This window comes from Ursus arctos, unplaced genomic scaffold (assembly GCF_023065955.2).
Source record: "Ursus arctos isolate Adak ecotype North America unplaced genomic scaffold, UrsArc2.0 scaffold_23, whole genome shotgun sequence".
Taxonomy (NCBI): domain Eukaryota; kingdom Metazoa; phylum Chordata; class Mammalia; order Carnivora; family Ursidae; genus Ursus; species Ursus arctos.
This window is the reverse complement of record NW_026622908.1, coordinates 13,827,997-13,846,177: the sequence shown is the minus strand read 5'-3', so window position 1 is coordinate 13,846,177 and position 18,181 is coordinate 13,827,997. Positions and strand designations below refer to the sequence as shown.

Below are 18,181 nucleotides of genomic sequence, written 5' to 3'. Positions count from 1 at the left end.
GAAGATTGAAAAAATATGGCTTCATGGGTATTTCTAAACTTCATTTCTAAGTAATATGAATTTGGTAAAAAATTATGAGGTAATAATAATGTAAATAGCTTACATTATTTATTCAAGTAGAATTATTCTAAATTAATTATGAGATAGAATATTTGTGTTTCCAAAGTGTTTTGAATATGAAATTTGCTGCATTAAACTGAATTACTAATTACTAATTACAGTAATGATTATTAATATTTCAAAATGACATAAATCCTTGTTTACATCAGAAAGAATCATTTAATAATAATTTATTCTCTTATACTAATAATTGTCTAGGAATATTTAGAAAATGCATTCCTTATATCCTATGGTATTGCTGATAATTTTAAGGTCACAGAATAACTCAGTAACCTGATTGATATTAAATATATGGATGTGTGTGGCCCATATGCATAATGAAGACTGTTTGCAAATGGACTAGAAGAGTACATGGATATGTTTGATTACAATGTGAGGGGCTCCTGGGTGGCTCAGTTGGTTAGGCAACTGCCTTCAGCTCAGGTCATGATCCCAGGGTCCTGGGATTGAGCCCCGCATCGGGATCCCTGCTCAGTGGGGAGCCTGCTTCTCCCTCTCCTGCTCCCCTGCTTGTGCACTCGCTCCCTCTCTCTGTTAAATAAATAAAATTAAAAAAAAAAAAACCCTGAAACAATGAGGTTAATTAAAGTGGGAGTAAGGACTTTTACTGGCTTAAAAAATTGAAATAATTAAAGTAATTTTAAAGACATGGAGTTTGCTTTTATTTTTCTTTTTGTTGGGAGAAGAGAGATAACTAATAGTTTTTATTTATAGAGCCCTTGCATAAGACAGAAAAATGTAAGTTAATATGTGCATTGTATTTCAGCAAATAATCATGCTACCTTTTCAAAATGAGGAAACTCAATTCAGAGTTTAAGAAATTTGCCCATGGGGTCCCTGGGTGGTATAGTTGGTTGGGCATCTGACTCTTGATTTCTTGGTTGTGATCTCATGGTCCTGAGACTTAGGCCCGCATCCGGCTCTGTGCTCAGTGCAGGGCTCACTTAAGATTCTCTCTCCCTTTCCCTCTGCCCCTCCAGCTCTCTCTCTCTCTCAAATAAATAAATAAATAAACAAACAAATAAATAAATAAATCTTTTTTCTTTTTTTTTAAAGAAATTTGCCTGGATTTGACAGGTAGGAAAATGGTAGAGCTCATTCAAATACTCACTCCTTAATCGCAGTGAATCCTAATACTGGACCACTGTAAAATTTAATTAAGAAAAAATGGACATTTTAAGTCAATAAACTTACATTGTTTTTACCTACATTATTTATATGCCATTTTCCAAACACAGCACTTCTGAAGCATATTAGGAAGAATAATATTCACAATGCAACAATTCATCTCCAGACATTAAATGGTTTATAATTATGAAACTTCAATAAATCAATTCCAATGCATAATCTGAATCTTTACTACCAAATTTTCAAATATGTTCCCTTTCATCTCATTTTAATAAAAATACACACCCTTCCTCTTTAGGGTGGTACTATGTATGCCATCCATTTATTTGTTCATTCATTCAAAAACTACTTCCTGGGTGACTTAGATGTGGCGAGAATATGGCAGAATACAAAACAGACACAATCCCTGTGTTCAAGGAGCACCCAGTCTGCTAGGAGAATTGCATTAAAATAGGTAATCTCACAAAAAGTTAATTAAGTACAATTTGGATAACTACCATGAAAGATTTTTCAATTGCTTTGAGGGTATAGCACACAATAGAGTAAGCTGACCCACTGGGAAGGTCAGGTAAATTTTCCTGAAGAAGTAGCATTGAAAACAAGACCTGAAGGATGAGCAGTTCCCTGGGTGAGGAGGCCAGGCAGAGCCTTCTGAATGAGGGAGAAAAATAGGTACAAAATTGAGGAATAAGAAAACTTTCTAACTTTAAGGAACCTAAAGAAAGCAATATGCCTGAGGAAAGATAAGAAGTGATGAAAAATACAGTTGGGAGTGGTAGGCATGGGTGTGGGTGTCTCATTACTGTCTGCCTAATTCTCTCCCAACTTTGACTTTTAGCTCTACCCACAGAGGCATCCACATTTTGTATAGTTACAGTTTTCTTCCCCCTCTGACTCCACATAGATGCCCTCTATCTCCTCTACTGCATCCTCCAAAATGCTCACAGTGCAATGTGGTGAAAGACAAAGCTGAAGGCGATCATGTTGATTGATCTTCCTCTGTTGACTCAATTCGACATTCAGGTTAACACAACAATTCCTGGGACTGAAAACAGAAGCTCCTACCAAACCTCTCTTCTGCCTCTCTTTCTATATGCGCCTGTTACACAGTAACTGTTCTCCTTGTCAATACTCCAAAACTCACCACTCACCATCTCAAACACTCCCTCCTTCTCTTTTTTCTCTCGTTCACATGTGTGAACATGCATACACATGTGTGTCTGCACAGTGTTTTTAGGTCTTGCATTATTCCTAACAGTCCCCTCCTCTGTTCCTCAGCCCACGGTTACTTCTACTTTCCCCCAAATCCTTTTCCTGATAAATTTCCACTTACCCTTGAAACACACTTGGAGTATAACATGCACTACTGAATCTTTCCAAATTCTCCCATGGAAGATCACATTTTTCTTCACCTCTGTCTTTCCATAAGATTTTTTTTTCATTGATAATGCTAGTTTTCATTTCTAATATGTTCAATTATCTTTCTCCTTTACCATACTGAAGACTATCAGTTAAAAATCACTTAATTGTAAATTATATAATCCCCAACTAAAAACAGCCTAAACACTAAGAGTTGTTATCTCACATAAGAAATCCTAATATAGAGGAGTTCTAGAGTTGGTTAATTCTGTAATCCAGGATGTTGCCAGGATCCAGTCATTTTCCATCTTTCTGCTTGCTGTTTTCAGAACACTACTACATAATTACAAGATGGCTACAGCAGTTCTAATTTAATAACTTTCTGATTTATTCTTTCGGCTATACACTACCATAGGCCTATTACATATTTCACCAGTTGTAGATGGTAGAGTCCAATTAATAAAATTATTAAAAAAGTTATTAAATTAGACCCCAAGAGAAATTATTTGTTCAGGGGACCCCAATATATCATAAAGATATGGAAGGCTTCCAAGAATTCAAAGTATTCATATACTTAAGAGATAATGGTTGTACTGGAGCAGCAGAGGAGATAATAATATCTGCAGGTGATTAAATGTAGCATCAAAACGCAAGCATTTGATAATAGCAGAATCCATTTATAGGTATATAAACCAACACCGGGAAAATAACTCTGTAGAGATGGCAACAGGAAAAAAAAAAAAGATGTAATTAGTGAAGCATAAATAAATTGTTATATAGTGCTGCAATAAAAAGGATTCCTCAAATCAAAAAGAATGGAATTTTGGAGTGACTGGCTGACTCTGCTGGTAGAACATGCGACTCTTGATCTTGGGGTCCTGAGTTCAAACCCCACACAGGGCATAGAGCTAACTTCGAAGAAGAAGAAGGGGGTGGGAAATGGAATTTTGTTCAAAAAACCTGATATTTAGGTCCAGAAAATGAGAGTGCCTAAAAATAGGCAGGGAATAGCTGGTTTTTCTGGAGGAAAATGCGGTCAGTTAAAAATGGGGAGATGAATGATCATACTTTATTAGGAAATCACAATTGGTAGATGTTCATTCTTGGACCTTTCTTTTAAAAAATTCTCCGAAAATGACTTTAGTTGCATGAACAGAGTATGTGGTATTAGACAAAGTAATTTTCTCCAAAGTGAAGGTCTTTTGTTGGTCTTTTGTGTCCGTCATATTAAGGCTACTATGGAACCATTCCCGTTTTTATATATAAAAATGTTAGACTTCAGAACACAGTGGATTTTCAAAAGGGTCTGGAACCTTGATTACATGCTTGATGCAGTTCACAGATGGCTGTTAACACAGGTGGAACTTATGAAGTCCCCCAAAATATTATGAGACTTTAAATAATATTCTATGAAAACACATTCCAGGATGTGAAAGTCTTAAGTCATTTTTCAGGAGGTTAAGTATGTGACACCCAATCAAAACAACATGCCCTTCTGCTCATATTTCTTCCTTCCGAGAGTGGCTACAAGAAGCCTCAGAAATCAGGTCTCTATAATATCAGCTTCAAAGGTGTGCCTGACAAAACCTTAAGCTCAATAACTTATTAGATAATCATTCATTCAGTGAACAATCATTTATCACCTACTGTATTGGTGCTAGGCACTACATTAAATGCTATCGAATAGAGGGATGAATGAAGAAGGGGGATGTAAAAATGAACAAGCAGGATTTCTGTCTTTACATACTCTATTCTTATGGTAGAGTACAAGACAGATCTTTATCTAAATGTCACTTATATATTTACTAAAATGGACAAATGGAAAAAAGTTAAAACAGATAGGAGGAGACACATGAATCAATTATAGTGTACATCTACAAGGAAATGATATATAAAATAATTCAAATAAAATTTACAATGAATTTTAATAAGATGTTATTATTTCATTCATACAATGTCAGCCAATGTATTACTTTTTCCGAGCAACCTAATATCTCTGTAATTCATTTTGCTCATATGAAAGATGAGGATATATTCTGTATGATGGTGGATACACGTCATTACACAATTGTCAAAATACATAGAATTTACACCACCAAGAAGCCTAAAGTAGAGGGTGGGCTCTGGGTGATAATAATGAGGTGTTCATGTAGGTTCATCAATTACAACAAATGTGCCGCTCTAGTGAGAAGTGTTAACAGTGGAGGAGGTTGTGTGTGGGGGTGGGTTGGGGGGACAAAGAGTATATGGGAACTCTGTATTTCTGCTAAATTTTGCTAGAACCTGAAACTGCTCTGAAAAATGAAGTCTATTTGAAGGAAAAAAAATAATGATAGTACCGGATTATAACCTAAAATCTAAAATAAATATCTATGAGTCTGTTCTGATATAAATAAATGACTGAATGAATAAATAAATGGGGGGGGGGAGGACAAATACTCCTTACTGAAGAATTCTAAATAATATACACATAGACATTCCTTTCTGTAACAGGTGAAACTTAACTACCTTTCCCTTGAGTGTAGGCTAAACTTAATGATTCATTTCCAAAGAATAAAGTACGGCAAAGGACAAGCGCTACCTTTGTGGAGAAATCTGGCAGGTACCATCTTAAGCAAGTGATGAGGATTAACATCACCAGCAATGTCATGTACCTGATATAATGCTAAGAAGAGCACCACAACCTTGTGAGATTATTTACACAAATCCATAGCCCGAGCGTGAAAACCCGTCAGACAGCCCTGCTTTAGGGGATGGATCTTCTACAAAATATTTGACCGTGACTTCTAAAGTGTCAAGGTTATGAAACACAAAGACTGAAAAGCTGTCATAAACCAGAGGAGACTAATGAGACATGATGTCTAAAAATGTAATATGGGGGCGCCTGCGTGGCACAGCGGTTAAGCATCTGCCTTCAGCTCAGGGCGTGATCCCGGTGTTGTGGGATCGAGCCCCACATCAGGCTCCTCTGCTATGAGCCTGCTTCTTCCTCACCCACTCCCCCTGCTTGTGTTCCCTCTCTCGCTGGCTGTCTCTATCTCTGTCAAATAAATAAATGAAATCTTTAAAAAAAAATAAAAATAAAAATAAAAATGTAATATGGTACCCTGAAATGTAAAAAAGGACGTTGGTAGAAAGACTGGTGAAACTCAAGTAAGGTCTGTAGTTTGGTAATGATATCACAATGCTAATTTCTTAATTTTGATAAATGACCATAGCTATGGAAGATGTTAACATTAAGGAAAGTTGAGTGGCGGGTATACAGGAACTCCCTGTACTATCTTTGTAATGTATTTTTTTAAATCTAAAATTTTTCCAAATGAAAAAAAATTAAAAGAATGAGGATAATAATATTTCCTCCTTCTAGAGTTTTGTGAGGATTAAATATGTTCATATGGGTACAGCACAACTCAACAAATGACAACTACTATTACCATTATTTTCTAAATTTGTCCATGACAAATAAGCATACTTTAAAAAAAAATATTTTATTTACTTATTTGAGAGAGAGCACGAATGGTGGGAGGGGCAGAGGGAGAGGCAGAAGCAGACTCCCTGCTGAGCAGGGAGCCTGATATGGGGTTTGATCCCAGGATTCTGAGATCATGTCTGAAGTCAGACACTTAACCGACTGAGCCACCCATGCACCCATGCACCCCTAAGCATATGTTTTATAATAATAACGTTTTATAATAAAAATAATTAATATTTTTAAAAAGTAGTTGGTATTAAAAATGACGAGTGGCCTTATGTCTGTAAGAATATAAACATGACAAAGAATTGATACCATATACATGTTCAAAATATTAGTTTATCTCAAAGCATTAACAAATGGCTAAAAGTAAAAAAAAAAGAAAGAAAAGAAAGAAACTCAGAATTCAGACATAGTCTTATTAAATGTATTTTACACATTTTAAAGTTGAAAATTAAACATTTTATCTATTTCATGCCAACAAAACATTAAGCATATGGAGAAGCCAGAGAAGGTCTGTTTTTAACATGGTTCAAGTAATAGCTTAATGAGACCAAGGGCATGCTTTCAACTGTGTCGATAGTGGTATAATGCAATTTGGAATTTTGCTGGGCTATTGCTGGGGCTTTAGCAGCAACAGCAGGAGGGATGAGGAGGAAGTGAGAACTGATGCTTCAGGGAGAGAGAGACACCTTCCCAGTTGTAAAGAATGGCTCTAGATGGGAAGTCCAATGTTTATAATGTCTAACGTGTGTGGCGGATTTAGGCATAGGTGGACAACTGTGTGGGGAGGTTGGCAGGAAGGAGTTCATATCACTCATCTGAAAACAGTATTATGGGCAGCAGGTAATAATGAAAGCGTCGGTATTATTTTTTCAAATGACTTTATTTTTTTAAAATGATCTTATTTATTTGAGAGACAGTGAGCAAGAAAGAGAGCACGAGCAGGAACAGAGGGAGAGGGACAAGAAGACTCCCCACTGAACAGGAAGCCTGATGTGGGGCTTGATCCCAGGACCCTGGGATCTTGACCTGAGCCAAAAGCAGACATTTAACCAACAGTCACCCAGGAGCCCTGAAAGTAGTAGTATTATTTATACTATCTTATTATTCAGGTCAGGGACTCACAAACATTCAGAGAATAGGAGGATATTATCTTTTGCCCAAGTGAGAGACCTGGGAAAATGTCAATCAGGATTTCTTAAGTGCGCAGAAAAGCAGGCCGGCATGCATAGAGGGATGCTCATCCTAATATAATTGGAAATTGCATCCCTAATCCATGGAAATAAGATGAATGCTGGTTTTACAAATGATCAACTTTGTAGGAAACGATTGGAAATGCTGCCCCTTGGGTCTTCACATAAGCATTTTGGGAAACTCCCTGTTATCTCCATCCTTTGAGAGCATGTGCCCCAGGTAGTGGGAAAGGTTCTCCTTTATATGTTTGATTCCTGAATGGATTAGAGTCCAATGGTAAATTAAGCCATGGAGAATGAGCAGCGGCAAAATTAAAAGTTCTCAGGGATTTAATGAGATCACGTGGCACATTCTGTATTTTAATTAAAGTCTGGATAATAAACATAAGGTTATTTTGGAAAACTAAACACTGGTGTGTCTTGGATAACTTAAACATGGTAGTTTTATCATCATCCATGAAAAAGACATTCAAGAATATTCACAGCTTTTATATTTTGTTTTAAAATAAAATTAGAGTATTTTACATATGATACTGGAAATGAAATAGCCTGAACCCCATGCTCACTTTTCATTGACTCTAGTCTAGCCTTAAGGGGGATAACTATTAAGAGTAGTAGGTTGGATTGAGGCAAGGCTGTTCCCATCACGGATACTGAAATTCACAATACACACATGACTAATGATTAAGTATGAAAAGAGCATGTGTTTAATATGGAAATTCACAGCAGTTGCTGTCACAAAAATGAATATGTTTACTCTCCATGATAGAATGATTCTACGGGTGTGAAGAAGTTTTAAGAGAGATATAGTGGTTCATGAATACATTGTAATTTGGCTAATGAGGAACTATTCCTTCTCTCAGATTCCTCATTCATTAATTTATTCATTAGTTTCTTCATTTATCAAACATTTACTGTTAGTTACAAGGTATTATGGCGAGCTTTAGAGGAACTAAAATAATGAAAATATACCCCAGGTCCTCAGGAGTTTACTGTTGTGAATTAAACCATCAACCATATGTCCATTTAGTGCTATCATTGAAATGCTTCCACAAGCATCGGAAACTTTAATTTTTGCATATAATGGAAAGAGAGACTCAACTGATACCCTCTTATCTACCTACTTATAAGAAACTAACATTAATTGAATATTTATGAGTGTGCTGTAAATGCATCGCCTCATGCTGTCTTCCCTAACCACCCTACAAAGTTAGTATTATTATTGTATTGTATGAGATAACAGATTGTTCTTTGAGATAACAGATTCTTAAAGATGTCAAAGCACTTGCGAAAGATTAAGTCACTTAGGAAGTAACAGAGCAGACAACTGAATTCAGGTTTACCTGAATAAAAAATGGCTGGGGGTTTTGTGTGTGTGTGTGTTTTTTTTTTTCCTTTTGGGCTCTCTATTCTATTCCATTGATCTACACATCTGTTTCTATGCCACTACTATATGCTTTGACTACTATAGCTTTGTAATATAGTTAGAAATCAGTGAGTGTGATGCCTCCAATTTTGTTCTTTCTCAGGATTGCTTTGGCTATTGGGGATCTTTTGTGGTTCCATACAAATTCTAGGTTTGCTGTTTTCTATTTCTGTAAAAAATGCCACTGGAATTCTGACAGAGATTACATTGAATCTATAGATAGATTTGGATAGTAAGGTGAATTCTGTCAACCAGATAGTAATTTTAACAATATTAATTGTCTCTACAGAGAATGTTGCTGAACCATTTCAAAAAAGTTATCTTATAAATTTACCTCAGCAGTGCACATTCTGTAGGTAGTATCTTCTGAATCAACAAGATGTGGCAGATCAAAACAGAAGGCTCACAAGTACCTTCCAGCAAGTTCGCTGAAGTTATTAATTCTGACCGTTGGAGTCTTTAGAGTTTTCTATTTATAAGATCATATCATCTACAAACAGAGATTTTCTTCTTTCTTTCCCAGATGCGTTTTATTTCTTTTTCTTGCTAATGATTCTGCCTAGGACATCCAATTCTGAGTGAACAACCTTGCTTCTGATTTTGGCTTTTCACAGTTGAGTATGATGTTAGCTGAGGACGTGTCATATGTGGTCTGTATTATGTTGAAGTGCATTCCCTTTCTACCCAGTTTGTGGAGACTTTTTATCATAAAGGGATATTGAATTTTGTCAAATGCTTTTTCTGCATCGGTTGAGATGATCATATGATTCTTAGATCATTTACTGACTTGTAGGTGTTGAATCATCTTTGCATCTCTGGAATAAATCCCACTTGATCACGGTGTATGATCATTTCAAAGTACTGTTGAATTCCATTTGTTAATATTTTGTGGAGGATTTTTGCATCTATGTTCATCGAGGATATTGGCCCATAATTTCTTTCCTTGTAGTGTCCTTGTCTGACTTTGGTATCGGGGGAATGCTGACCTAATATGCATTTGGAAGTTTTCCCTCTTTTCTTCTCTTTGATATAAATGGTATTAATTCCTCTTTAAATGGTTGACAGAAGTCACCAATGACGTCACCCGGTCCTGAACTTTTGTTTCCTGGGAGGTTTTTGATTACTGATTTAATCTCCTTAGTAGCGACTGGTCTCTTCATATTTCATATTTCAGCATGATTCAGTCTTGATACATGTTGTGTTTCTAGCAATTTATCTATTTCTTCTAGATTGTGCAACTTTTTGGTGCATGGCTGTTCGTAGCAGCCTGTTATGATCCCTTTTCTTTGTGTGGCATCAGTTGTAACACCATTTCTTTTGATTGCAATTTTATTATTTGAGTCCCTTCTCTTTGTTTCTTTGTAAGTCTAACTAAAGTCTTGTCTATTTTATCTTTTCCAAAAAAATCAGCTCTTAATTTCTTCAATCTTTTCCATCATCTTTTTAGTCTCTATTACATTTATTTGCCTATGATCTTTGTTATTTCTTTCCTTCTGTTAACTTTGGGTTCGGTTTGTTCTTTTGCTCGTTCTTTGAGGTATAAGTTAGGTTGTTTATTTGAGATCTTTCTTTTTCTTTATGTAGGTGTTTATCACTCTAAATTTCATTTTTATTTTTTTTAAGATTTTATTTATTTATTTGTCAGAAAAAGAGAGAGAGAGCATGCACAAGCAGGGGGAGTGGCAGGCAGAGGGAGAAGCAGGCTCCTCGCTGAGCAAGGAGCCCGATATGGGACTCAAACTCAGAACCCGGAGATCATGACCTGAGCCAAAGGCAGACGCTTAACCAACTGAACCACCCAGCATCCCTCTAAATTTCATTTTTAGAACTGCTTTTGCTGCATCCTGTAAGTTTTGGTGTGTCAAGTTTCCATCTTTATTTGTCTGAAAAAATATTTTTTTAAATTTCTCCTTTGGTTTCTTTTTTGTCTTATTGATTGTGCAGGAATATATTGTTTAATTTTCACTTATTTGTGAATCGTCCAGTTTTCTTATGATTCTTTTCTTATTTCATACCATTGAGGTTAGAAAGAATGCTTGATATTATTTCACTTTTCTTAAATTTATTAAGACTTGTTTTGTGGCCTAAGATATGATCTGTCCTGGAGGATGTTCCATGTGTGCTTGCGAGGAATATGTATCCTGCCGTTAGATGGAATATTCTGTAAATGACGGTTAGGTCTATCTAATCTAACACATAGTTTGAATCCAGTGTATTCTTTTCTGTTTGGATGATCTATCCACTGTTGAAAGGGGGCTACTGAAGTCCCTTACTAGCACTGTGTTACATTGCTGTCTATTGTCCCTTCAGATTTGTTAATATTCATTTTATATATTTAGGTGCTCCTATTTTGGGTGTATATTTATTAATTTTGTAATCTCCTGATGAATTGACCACTTTGTTGTTATATAATGGTATTTTTTTGGGTCTCTTTTTTATAGTCTTTGGTTTAAAGTTTATTTTGTTTGATATAAGTATAGCTATCTCTGCTTTCTTTTGATTTCCATAAGGATAGAATGTCTTTTTCCATCCCTTCACTTTTAGTCTATACATGTCCCTAAAGCTGAAATTTGTCTGTTGTAGGCAGCATATAGTTAGGTCTTGCTTTTATACCCATTTTCCTACTCTATGTCTTTGGATAGTTTAGTCCATTTACCTTTAAAGTAAATAAGTGTAGACTTACTATTGCCATTTTGTGAATAGTTTTCTTGTTGTTTTGCTATTTATTCCTTTTTTCTTCTCTTCTAAATGCAAGGGGAGGGTGTTATCAGAGTCACATCTTCAGATGTAAAGTGATGGTCAGGCTCTCAGACTCTAAAGCCAGATATACTTGACTTCAAAACCTCAGTTGCCAATGACCTAGTTTTGAGACTTAAGATGGGTCACTAACCTCTATAATGCCTTAGTTTTCTCACTACATTCTAACATCAGAATATTATCAGTACCACCTCAAAATGTTCTTCTGGATTTTAACTGAGAAAACTTGTGCAAAGCCATCAGCAGTAAGTCAGTTACAGAACAAATACTCTATAAAATTTAAGTGTTGTGATAACCTAAGAAGCAGAGCATATTTAAATGTTCGTTCCTTTTTGTAAGAATATATCTAAGGTTCTAAGTAATGTGCATTTTGAGACAGTGATTTGGTGCACAGGATTTGGCATATAAAACCTGGGTTCGTGTTTCAGTTCCTTTTTAAGTAAAATAGTTAAAGTAAGATCTACTCTATTTATTGCGATAATCTAATAAAACATCTTATAGTTACTACCGTAAAGGACTCTGCAAATTAAGCTCATCACTATTGTTATTATTTTTATTGAGCAATTAGAACTTATGCAACAGCCTACAAAGGAGAAAAGTTTGGTCTTTGAGTATACTTGATTTGAGTAACTTCCTGGGTTAGGTAGCTACAGACACTCAGGAAATATTCTTGATTTCATAAGGAGGAGATCAAAGAGGACTAAATATGTCATAGGAAAGACTAACACCAGCACTCTAGGAGATTCAAAAAGACTGTCTATAATTTCACAAAATCCTAAATATCAATGTGCTTCATATAGTGATGAAAAGCAAGGCTACTATTTTTAATTTTCTTTGAAACATTTAAATCCAACTCAGTGCATTGAGGGTGGATCAAGACGGCAATTCTCTGGTCTTTCATCAAATCTAGTACAAACAATAATTACTTTCAGCAAATATAAAGATCTTATGTTTCCTGCTGTTTTTGGAAGTCCTTTTGCGGAAATTCTTTTGATGAATGTACGTATTATTTTCTTATTGTCAATCCCCATATAGAATTTTGTGATGGGCACTTCCCCAGAGATGGACACACAATGATATTTCATTAGAACAAATAAATCTGAAACTAACAATATTTAGTTTGTCCTCATAACAACCTTTGCAGGAAAATAGTATTATCCCCATGTTGCTGGTAAGAAATTGGTTTAAAAATTTGCCTTTGTTACACAGCTGATTAGTAGCAGAGCACAAATTTAAATCTGGGCAGTTTGCCTTTAGAATCTATGCTCTTAAACACTAGCTATACTATATACCGGATATCATGCTATACATTTAGCATTTATATATTTTAGTTTATTAGGGTCATTGTTTTGTCTTATTAGCTCTACTGTAAAGTTCCATGATTCATTACTTGCGTATAACACCCAGTGCACCACGCAATACGTACCCTCCTTAATACCCATCACCAGCCTATCCCATTCCCCCATGCCCCTCCCCTCTGAAGCCCTCAGTTTGTTTCCCAGAGTCCATAGTCTCTCATGGTTCATTCCTACTTCTGTTTACCTCCCCCCTTTTTTCTTCCCTTTCTTCTCCTACCGATCTTCCTACTTCTTATGTTCCATAAATGAGTGAGGCCATATGATAATTGTCTTTCTCTGCTTGACTTATTTTGCTTAGCATTATCTCCTCCAGTCCCGTCCGTGTTGCAGCAAATGTTGAGAACTTGTTCTTTTTGATGGCTGAGAAATATTCCATTGTATATATGGACCACGTCTTCTTAATCCAGTCATCTGTTGAAGGGCATCTCGGCTCCTTCCACGATTTAGCTATTGTGGACAATGCCGCTATGAACATTGGGGTGCATATGGCCCTTCTCTTCACTACGTCTGCATCTTTGGGGTAAATACCCAGTAGTGCAATGGCTGGGTCATAGGGTAGCTCAATTTTTAACTTTTTAAGGGACCTCCACACTGTTTTCCAAAGTGGCTGTACCAACTTGCATTCCCACCAACAATGTAAGAGGGATCCCCTTTCTCTACATCCTCTCCAACAATTGTTGTTTCTTGCCTTGTCAATTTTAGCCATTGTAACTGGCGTAAGGTGGTATCTCAACGTGATTTTGATTCAAATTTCCCTGATGGCTAATGATGTTGAACATTTTTTCATGTGTCTGTTAGCCATTCGCTTGTCTTCATTGGAAAAGTGTCTGTTCGTGTCTTCTGCCCATTTTTTGATTTGATTATTTGTTTCTCGTGTATTGAGTTTGAGAAGTTCTTTGTAGATCTCAGATCCATCCCCTTCTCCTTTCCCACCACTACGGTCTCATTGTCTCTTCCCAAGAAGATACTATTAATCTTCTAAAAATTTTATTTGCTAGTATCATCTTGTCCTCCTAATCGTTCTCTCTATATTGCCACAGGTGTACCTTGCTTTTATTGCACTTAGCAGATACTGTGTTTTCTACAGACAGAAGGTTTGTGGCAACCCTGCATCAAGCAAGTCTCTCAGTGCCATTTTTCTGACAGCATCTGTTCACTTCATGTCTCTGTCACATTTTGGTACCTCCTACAATATTTCCAAACTTCTCATAATTATTATATTTATTATGGTGATCTGTAGTCAGTGATTATGACTTGCTGAAAGCTCAGATAATGGCTAGCATGTTTTTTTTTATGGCTAGCATTTTTTAGTAATAAAGTATTTTTATGTGTGGGGGGGTTATTCAGAATATTTTGATGTGAATACTTCCCAGAGTTTGCAGTTATTCAATATTTTTCCTTTCCAAAAAATACAAAAACCTTAGAGTGTTTTAATTCTGACCACCCTTTCACTATTTATAAGCTACTATAACAGTGTTTTAGGCCAATTATGACCACTAATTTTTATTACATTATAATCAACGTAATCAATTACTACAAACAATTGATGTTGCTTTATTTTGCCCACATACTACTGATGTCTTTGAGCACTATTTCTTTTGCAACTGAGTTCTTCCTTTAAAATTCCTTCAGTGAGCTCTTTTGGTAGCAAAGTCTTTTGGCTTCTATTTGTCTGTAAATTATTTTAATTCTCCCTAGTTCTTACAGGGTATAGACTAATAGATTGACAGCTGTTTTATCTCAGTCTGTTGGAGATCTTATTCTACTACCTTCTGGCTTCCATCATTGCTGTTGAAAAGTCAGGTGTTGGCCCAACTGTGATTACATTGGGGGTAATTATTATTCCATGTTTTTGTAATGTGTCTTCTCTGCATGCTTTTGAAGTCTTTTTATCTTTTGATTTTTTTTAGCAACAAAGTATTTTTTAATTAAAGTATGTACTTTTTATAGACATAATGATATTATACACTTTAACTAGACTACAGTATAGTGTGAATATAACTTTAATATACACTGAGAAATCAGAATATTCACTTGACTTGCTTTATTACAGTGGTCTGGAACCATACCCATAATATTTCCGAGGTATGCCTGTACCAGAATTATCTCTCTAAAATTGTAATTTTTTTTCAGGTTTCCCTTGTTAAAAAAAACTTTTAGTAGATTGCTAGTGGCTGCAAGATATAAGAATAAATGAGTGAATAATTCCTGGAGAGAAAAAAAAGCACTGACGACTTAAAATGATCAAAAAGCTGATTAAATTCCTTATAGATATCCCTTTCTTCTGCAAGTGTAATAAGGAAATATCTCTTGCAGATGGAGTTTTTAGGATCAAGAATTTTATTGCATCTAAAGAGACAAAAGAAAAGTTGGATAATAATTTCTAATGTCTAAGATAAAATGTCCTTTGCATTGATAATCAGTGGAGGGGATATTGAGCTATGTCTTACTTATGAATAGCCAAGTGGGAAGTAGGAGGTAATCTAAAACGCCTTTGAAATAACTTAATCTCCGTTACACTGGAGTCACCATGAAAGTTATTACTACTTGATGAGTGTCTGAAAATGTTAATGAAAATATAAGAAAAGAAAATAGAACCAGTCTTCCCGTTCTCCCCCTGCGGGTCCCAGCAGCTTATATGGCAACACGGAGTGGTAGGGGCAAGGCAGTGCAGCTTCACGAAGCCCCTGCTCATGATACGGCCCCCAGCACACAGCCACTGCCCTTCCTGCCACCAGGAGGCACTAAAGGATGGGCTCTGCCAATGGGGCAGTGAAGTAGAAGCCCAGGAGGAGATCAGCAGGGGAGCTTGTCAACTAAACCTGCTCCTGCGAAAGTGGAAAGAAAACCAGAAAATGCAGCAGGAAATGATAAATCTTCAGACAAAAGGGAAAAGAGGAGCAAAGGAAAAACAGGTGAAAATGTCTAGCCCAGAAACTACAGATGATTTACCTGCAGAAAATGGAGTAACTACAAAAAAGGAGGGTCCAGCCTCTGATAAAGCAGGAGAGAAAAAAGCTGAGTGTGACTACATCATATATCATGTCTTACCAATTGTGCCTGTCTCCCTTCTTATACAATCCAGAGGAATATTTTTATCAAGTATTTTGTAGATGTAAATCTTTTAGGAGCTCTAGAAACGTTTTTAGGAAGGAGAGAATCCTGCCTCATCCCATTTTTAAAGTGTAAATTTTTTTTTTTAAGAGGTGAAATAATTTGCTGGTTGTTTATTTATGGTAGAATATAGTGGGATCAGAAAATAGTGGGATATTGAATATGGGAGGTTTTGATTGTCTTGATTATCATTCCACAGATGGGGAAATAGTTTTATATCCTATAATACACAGCACACTGGATGGCACTTTGGAGCCACAGTCCTGCATTTATTATGTCTCGAACATTTTAAATTACTTCTCTTCTCATTCTATTTTTAGTAGAATTGTTTCCTAAGGAAAACCATTTCTTGACCTTCACTCTCCTTGTCAGAATTTCATGCACTCTGTAACATTTTTGGTCCTGGTAGTTCTGTTTACCTCGTAACTTTGATAACGTGCTGAGTATGTGGTATAGATGATATTGTGAGTTAGGGGGATTTATGACACAACAGCTTAGCAACATTTGAAAATACTTGCACTTGATATCCTCTTAAGAAGAAATTTGCCTCCAAATTTAAGTTGGAAAGTCACTGGAATAACTGTTTAGAAAAGAATCACAACTGCACACCTTTTAATTTCTTGGGTACATACATTAATTATGTACAAATTGAAATATCTGTGTATTGGTCCTCAAGACAACCAATAGAATCTCAATTATGAAAGAAAATAAAAAGAAAATGGAACCTCGTGGCCATTCTTTTATGACAGAGAAGATAAGCAGTGAGGTTTTCTCTGAATATTGATATGATTTCCTAGACTTACCTAAGATAACATTTTGACCAAGAATTTTTTTTTTTTTAAAGATTTTATTTATTTATTCGACAGAGATAGAGACAGCCAGCGAGAGAGGGAACACAAGCAGGGGGAGTGGGAGAGGAAGAAGCAGGCTCATAGCAGAGGAGCCTGATGTGGGGCTGGATCCCATAACGCCGGGATCATGCCCTGAGCCGAAGGCAGACGGTTAACCGCTGTGCCCCCCAGGTGCCCCTGACCAAGAATGTTTTATTCTCATTTTAATTTTAGGAAGATTGAATGAATTATGTCCTCCTGTTGCTAACAACTGTCTTTGAAAGCACTTCATAGAGATACTCAACTAATCAATTTCTATAAATAATGTTCTTATTATATAAGTATCAAGGATCAAGAATAAATGAAAGCTAATGAGAATTTGGCTTCAGACTATTCCAAGGTACAAACCTGCACACCAGTATACTAAACAAAATAGATCAAAGATTCCTTGTGGGTTCAGTTTTCATATTTACCAGATCAAACATGTATCTTATAATTGATACTATAATTTTATAAATATTTATGTACATATATAGTATGTATATTCATAAAACAACGTGTAAAACATGATATATTTTTAACTGAAGCTTAGCTTCATTGCCACATGTATGCCATCTCTGCTGTGAAGTAATCAAAGAAGATATTAAGACCTCCTAGGACCAAAAATGAAATCCAAACAAAATTCCTTAGTTGTAATGTTATATTTTACAAAAATGTTTTAAACTTATGTGTTCATTTTTATCCTTACAATAACCCTGGATATAAAGATATACAATATATTTTTGTAGCCTGGAAGAATACCAATAGTTGTTAGGTGTGAAAGATAACCAAATAGTGCGCTAATGACAGACAACTGGTAGAACACCAGATCTATCTAAAACCTCTGAGCTAGTCGAGAAATCTTCTCTTCTCTAGGGAAGTGGGGGAAAAGGGCAGGCTTAATTTTAGACTCCCTTCCCATTCGTAGAGTAAGGATCTTAATAGTTCTCAACATTGGATATAAATTAGAATAATCTGGGAGCTTGGAATAATCCCCAAACTAGCCTGCTTTTCAGCTGGATTGTATCAGAATTGTGATTGTTGACGTCAACTCAGGTGTGAGTGAAACCACCGGTGATTAAAAATGCAGCCTAGGTTGAGACCCTTTGGTCTATGATGATTCCAGGTGCACTGCCTTGAGAGTTCTTGGAAATTGCATTGCAACAGATTTTTGGCAGAAGAGAGGGAAATACAAATCCACTTTGCTTTAAACTGCCGGGCACCAAGCAGAATGCAATTTTCGCTCGGATGCCTTTAAGCTCCTGAATAGGGTCACTGTTGACTGCTGCCCTAGAATGACTTTGGCATTTCTAACAAACTGGGGGAAAAAAACACAAAAAACAAATCATCCTTGTCCAATTAAGTAGATACCACGGTTGTGA

General features: G+C 36.0%; 1 protein-coding gene and 1 pseudogene across 1 annotated transcript in view; one reads left to right on the top strand and one right to left on the bottom strand.

Moving 5' to 3' along the window:
- The window catches only part of LUZP2 (leucine zipper protein 2), a 459,433-nt gene that overhangs the window by 40,349 nt on the left and 400,903 nt on the right, over positions 1-18,181 (bottom strand). The gene's annotated exons all lie outside the window — the stretch shown is intronic.
- Positions 15,568-15,929, top strand: LOC113264915 (non-histone chromosomal protein HMG-14-like; annotated as a pseudogene).